This window comes from Canis lupus, chromosome 13, assembly GCF_048164855.1.
Source record: "Canis lupus baileyi chromosome 13, mCanLup2.hap1, whole genome shotgun sequence".
Classification (NCBI taxonomy): Eukaryota; Metazoa; Chordata; class Mammalia; order Carnivora; family Canidae; genus Canis; species Canis lupus.
Window position 1 is genome coordinate 43,118,868 of NC_132850.1, and position 7,159 is coordinate 43,126,026.

Genomic DNA, 7,159 nt, shown 5'->3' on the forward strand with positions numbered 1-7,159 from the left:
CAAGGTTCTACAACAAAGGAGAGTCTAATAATCCCTATAACAATGGGTAGAATTTCTTTGAGCATAGTTGCCCAGTACTGGTCCATCCTCATCCCTCTTTTCCCCATAAAGGTGTCCAGGTATCCCAGAGGTTAGTGAAAAAAGCTTATAGGGGGTTACCCTGTGGCATAGACTTAGAGTTCTTAAATACATGTTGTCTCCAGATGAAGCAAAAAATAATCAGTAGTGGGACTTGAGGTCACCCTTTGCAGGCTATGGGCTGGATCCCTCAAAATAAAGCTCTCAGGTCTATTGCAAACACAACTCTTCACGTTTGCTCATAAGGTCCCTTGCTGGATAGCCATAGACAGATGGACACCCCTGATCCTGCTGAGTCCCAGGTCTTATCTTCCCAAAGGCATTTTGTCTCCTACCAAGCCTAATATCCCAGAGGGTTTCCATCTCCACGAGATAATAAAGTTCTGGGACTCAAGTAAACTGTGACTTGGACTAGGTAAGATATACAGATAGGTCAACATAACCCAGTGGCTAAAAGTCAGATTGCCTCATTTTGTTCCGGACACTGTGTCTGGGTTTAAATACTGGCTCTACCGCCCGTTAAACAATTACACCGTGGGGCAATTTGTTTAACTTCACTTTCCTCAGAAGTAGCGTGGTAACAACAACCCTCACTGAACTATTTGGGAGACTGAATGACCCAGGGAAATGCTGAGCATAATGTCCCCTATACCTGCGGGTTCAATTTTTATTTGTCCCACTCCACTGGATCTCAGACCAAAATGTGTAATGAACACCACCCCCTCTCAAGCGGGAGAAGGCTTCCTGTCCTCATCATTGCAGGGCTTCTAACTCACAGCGTTCCTCCCAAAGTTCCCCGTGTCTCCACTTCTTATCCCAAATCCCAAACTAAAGCAGAGATCTTATGACCTCTGAAGAGCTCAACATTGAAGAGGTGGACATGAGGATGCATCCTTTCAAAGTACTTTGGGATAGTGGTGGGAACAGCTTTCATTTTTTCATGTTCCCATGTGGGTTCTTCCTGGCTTTGGTTCTATGAAGTCCTCATCAAGTAAAGGCTGCTCTGGTCAAATACCTTTTAAGAACAGTGCTACCATTTCTTTGTCTTGGAGATCCTCAGACTCATCAACATATGAAAGGTTCAAAAAGATCATTCAGGAAGGAAACCTATATGACTTCATCTCACACGGTATCTCTGCCATTTATTTACTACAGACCTTCTCATTAATATCGTGGAAGTTGTATTCTTAGGAAAATACATTGGAAATGCAGACCGATGTCCAAATAAACACAAAACAAAACAAGAAACATATTGGAAATGTCCATCATTCAATTTTCCCAAATTCTCAGAAAACATTTTCAAAAATGCTCTGTAGTTAGTACTGGCCACAGTTAAGTTGTCCTTTTGTACAAATGATCTCAAACTGAGGTCTTACAGACTCAGGGACAGTGACAGGAGCCCCAACCACACAGATGACCTACCTGTTTGTCTGTGAAAAGTTTTATGTACTTATTAAGGACAAATAGCTTGATTTTGACTGTTTTTTTTTTTTTTTCAAAAGAAAGTTGTCTTCCTTAGAAAATAGATCATTCAGCTCCCTTCTACACCAATATGTTTTTGCCTCTCACTCTTTCTTTGTGTAGTAATCTCCTATAGAATCTGTTCCCACAGGTTTGGGGAAGAAAAAAAAAGCCTCCAGCCCTCCAACCCCCCTCTCCTTTGCCTTCCAATGCCCCTGAGCAGCTGGTAGGGTTTATTGCTCTTCTCTGACATTGGCTTCGTTCTATACATGGAGTAAGATTGATTATCTTCATTCTAAAATGTGAAGATCCAGCATGCGCCTTTGTCCTGTTTCCCCCGAGAGTGAATTGGCATCAGCAGTACTCGGTAAAGAGGCGGCACCTTTAGGGCCCAGAGCGGTGACAGCAACAGTATGGAGCAGGCGCACAGAGGCCACATCACCACCCATCATCCTGATCAGCCTCTACCTTGAGGGCAGGCTCCACCAGGGCATGCTGCTGCCTCACCAGACAATGCAATGGACAGAGCAACCAAGTCCAAACCCCCTGCAGGGCCTGCTTTGCAAGGCTGGCCAGAGGGAAGCCATAACCACAGCTGAAATGGCCTTTCAAAGGCACCATCAATTATACATCTGAGGCTACAGTGATGTTGAACAGGATGTTGTGTCAGTGTGTGCACGTGAGTGTGAGCACGCATGCACATACACGTGCACTCAATACATGCAGTGTCTGCACATGTGTGCACACAATGTCTGCCTGAGTCACCCCAAAGACAGGTTGCACAAACCTAGCACATTATAAGATTCTTGCCGGGCTCTCATTTTTTTTCTTTCACTGATTTGGCTGAAATAAAAACTCAGAGTCTCCACAGTATTGAACCACCATTCCAGAGCCAGCCAAGGTTTGGAACATAAAGAGAGCTGAACGAACCAGCATGTAGGCAACCCAGGGAAGGTAATTGTTCTTAGCAGAATGACTGCTTCTCTGCTTAGCATCTGAACAAGTTAATTTGGAAACATGGCCTTCTGGAAAGAAATGGCACTCATCTCAGCATCCCATGGATTCATGGGGAGAGATGCCCTTTCACCAGGTAGAAACAGTAAATTATATTTGAAAACCATTTCTATCAAAGGGGGGAAAAAATTCTTCTCTTCTCTGGGGGCCACTCTGTTTGCATGATGGCAACACTTAACATCAGTCGTTCAACTTCGGAGGTTACTTTTTGCTCACGCTAGTGTCTGGCAACTAGGGGAGAATTTTACTGATGCAACGGGGAGAAGTTTCATTAAATACAAATTCACATAAAGGAGTTTGCCCTTTGCCAACCCTGGGCTTCAAGGAACTGATCTCAGCAGCACCTAAATCAGACAAATGGGCTAAATTGATCCTGCTCCGTAGAAAGAGTGCTTCATCTAGATCCAATCAATGACAGATTGAGGTGTGATGTGCGATCAGGAAAAGGAATCAGGCAGGCCACTATTTCCAGGTTGGGAGTCAGACTTCAAGGAGCAAAAATACCTTCATTTTGTGTTGGTTTTGTTACCCCTGAAAAAAATAGGGGCTGCTGAATCATGGCTCTAGTACTGCCATTTCTTCTGAGTGGAGGGTAGAAGGCAGTAGGCTCAGAAGGAAAGAACCAGAGAAATATGATCTAGACGTGTGTCCTTTGTGGTGTCCACAGCTTTGCAAGTCTACATTTGACCCTCTACCACCAATTATTTCAACAGTGATACCAGAGAGGACCCGCTACATTTCTGGCCCTGGCTCGATGGTTTACCAAATTATTTTTCATATCATAGATGTGAAAAATCAGCTGTGGAGTATAAAGGAGAAGCTGGGGGTGACAACCAGCTTCTAAGAATTAACTGTGGGTTTGGAGAAAGTGACATACACATCCTGAACCTCAGTTTTCTCTGTAGAATTGGGATAGTGATAATGAAGGATTCAAAGTGATAATCCTCAAAAAGCACTTCCTGCAGATGTGATTGTTTCATTCCCATTTATAGATAGTGGAAGAAACTCAGAGAAAATGACTTGTCTCTGATCCCATTGCTGATAAGTCACAGAATTAGGGAATCCAATTGGATTTATTGGTCCCCGAAGTCTAAACAACTTTCCCAGTGACAGGTGGCCATGAGGAAAAGTGATGGTGATATGTCCTCTGCTATATGCTCCATGCTAAGCTCTATAAAGAAAGACAAAAGAAATCTAATGTATCTTTTTTTTTTGTCTCAAAAGCAGCCCAGATATGAGCACTTACATTGAGTGCTTACCATAAGCAGATTAAGACTCCCCAATGAGAGTCTGTGACAATGCTATTCCTATCTCCATATGATCTCCTGCCATCAGCCTCAAGTCTCGGGGACATTAATAGTCACGTTTTGCTCTCTGATAGTACAGCTATGTATATCTACCTCTAGAATCTCCCATTTCATGGAAATTATCTATATGTAGTCTTTCCTTGTCTGGGCAGCAACTCCTTGAAAACAAGGTATTACCAGATCATATTTGAGTTTCTTGAACCTGGCACAGTGCCTAAAACGTGCTAGGCTCTGACCAAACAGATGTTAGATAAGACACAAATGAATGAATGTGTGAATGAATGAAAGAGTGCATTTCTTTGCCTTCCACAGAAGGACTGACTGCCTACATGATTCCTGGGTAGGCCCAGAGGTCTGCCAGTATACCAGACATTGTCCTCAAGAAATTTACATATCACATTATTTTCCACACTCACAGTCACATGAGCATTTCCATCCTGGCACTGTTGTTTGTGTTAGTTTTGTAAGCCTCCTTCCCCATCCAGATTCTAAGCTCTTGGAGAGAGGGAACCATTTTTTTTTTTAATTTCTTTTTATTGGATTTCAATTTGCCAACATATAGCATAACACCTAGTGCTCATCCCATCAAGTGACCCCTCAGTGGAGAGGGAACCATTTATGTACTCCAGACAGCATCCTGCACAGGAATAGGATTCCATTATGTCCTGTTGAATTGAATTACTGGCTTAGTAGGAGAAACAAGATTGATTAAATAAATAAATAAATAAATAAACAAACAAACAAACAAGAAAAGAAACAAGAGATAAATTGGCAGGTTACATGGGCCGATTAATATATTCTCAAGTGTGGAATATTAGGCTATTAGGATGAAATATGCACAGTTAAGGGGATCTGGGATAATGGGACTCATGGCACTCAGGACAAGTATTGTCAGACAAAGCCAGGAAGGTTTACCACAACAGGCATGCAATCCAGTACGTTTCCTTTGTGCTGAAATCTGCTTCTTTGGTGAGGGAGAGGGTTGCAGGTATACATCAAAGATAATAACAGGTCTAAGATGTATGGCAACAATAGTAGGTAGGCCTTCAAACTCAGGTAACGTAGCCAACTAGGGATGATTTCCCTTTTGTTTCTCTTTAACAAAAACCATGAGAAAACCACACAGGTTAGTCTTTCAACCTCCAATGGGCCTGGTATTACAGAGCACGATGAGGCCAAACAAGATCACTGTGCTTAGGAGCTCATAATCTAAAGAAACCACATGGCATTTTGGCTAGAAGCATGGGCCCTGCAGTCTGCCTTCCTAGCTTTGAACCCTTGCTTCACAGCAAATGGAGTCTCAGTCCTTGTGCAAGAAATGTGAATGGCTCTGTGCCTCAGTTTCCTCACCCATGCAGTGGTGAGAACATAGGATGGGTGTCAGAGGTGGTTATTCTGAATATCTAATGAGATACTGTGTAAGAAGAACTTAGTGATATTCCTTAAGATAAATGCTTAGTAAAGGCTGGATGTTGGGGCACCTGGGTGACTCAGTTAGTTAAGCATCTGACAGTTGATTTCAGCTCACATCATGATCTCAGGGTTTTGAGATTGAACCCTGGGCCAGGCTCTGCACTGGGGCATGGAGCCTGCTCAAGATTCTCTCTCTCCCTCTCCCTCTGCACCTCCTCACCCCTGCTCTCAGTCTCTGAAAGAAAGAAAGAAAGAAAGAAAGAAAGAAAGAAAGAAAGAAAGAAAGATTAGCTATTATTGTTATAATATATAAAATACAACAAATAGAGCATATATAACATATATAATTTAATAAAATTAAATTAGAATCAGATACTCTAGTAAACATTTTGGCATTTTATCTCATTCCACTTGACTGTCACTGCAACCCAATGAAGTAGGTAATATCATTCCCATTTTATAGATGAGAATATAAATATTCCAGCAATTTTAAATAATTTAATTATGATCTCATAATAAATGAACTCAAGATCTGAAGTGAAGTCTATTTGTTCCCTAAGGTCATGCTCTTTCAACTATCAATATTACTGAATAAATCCTTCCATTCAAAGGCAATAAGCTCTTTTCTTATTTTTAAATTCTTACCTGAGATGCATAGCGATGTTTCATTTCATATTTATCCTTTTCCTTTTTCTTGTACTGTCTCCACTGTCTCTCTTCACACTCTCTCTCTCTTCATTTAATTTGGTTTTATATCTATGATGGTCAAATTTTTCCTTTGCAACATGCTAATTAATTTCTGGGGGCAAAGTTTCATACATTGACTCTCTTGTTTAAATTGCTCTGCAGATGAAAAGCTTAGGACAGAGCTTGGTACCTATTAATGGCTTCAGGAGATTGGTTGTTGTTATTATCATTATTACTCTTTGTCTTTCCTGACTCTAAAAACATCTACCTAAAAGCCATTTTGGTATTTATAGTCCTACAATATTTTTCTTTTTGCTGCTTTCCAAATATTCATGCTTTTGAAGTGAATTGCTATACTCCTCAGTATATATGGCCCCATATCACATTACATCTTTGGTTTGGCAGGTCTCTCTGACCCTGATAGCTTCATTGATTGTGTAATCATGGTCTTTTTCACATGCAGATCTTTCCAGGTGTATATCTTGACCTGCTCCAACTTGGCCCAACTCCAGATACCAAGGACCTTCATTCAGGCTCAAGTAAGCATCACTAAGGCCCCTTTCCAAAGAGAATTACATCTGGCAAGAAATTAAAAGCGTGATCTCCAACAGTAAATCATGCATATATTTAGCTTTACTTCCTTAAGCCTGGACCACGAGGTACCTGGAGAATCACTGGAAAACTTTGTGTTTCCCCAAATTGAGACTTCTTCCGCTAGTCTCCTCTATGTGGGCTCAGACCACAAATCTCAAGTCCCCGATGTGTACACTAGTCACCTTTGGAAGCCATGTCCTATCTTGAACCCACTGAAGCCCTGATAAATTTTTGCCTCTTGCATCTCGCTAGCCATTGGCTGGTTTCTTGAGTTAATCCAATGGATTCTCTTGGAAGAAATATGCTATCCTTGACCCGCTGATCAAACTCTCTTGTTGCATTTCTTCCATTTACTGGATGAGATTTTAAAACATCATCTCAGTCATCATTTAGTGAACATCATTTCTGGGCTCCAACACTGAACAGTACAAAAATATAAATTAAACTTATTCTCAAATAACTTTCAGAGTCACAGGACAAACCAACAGTAAAATTTAAAGAAACATATTATAGATGGAGGTATGAAGAAAAATAAGCTAGAAACAGAAAGAAGTATTTAACAAACTCTCCCTGAGGGGTATGTGCATATGTGTGTGTGTGAGAAT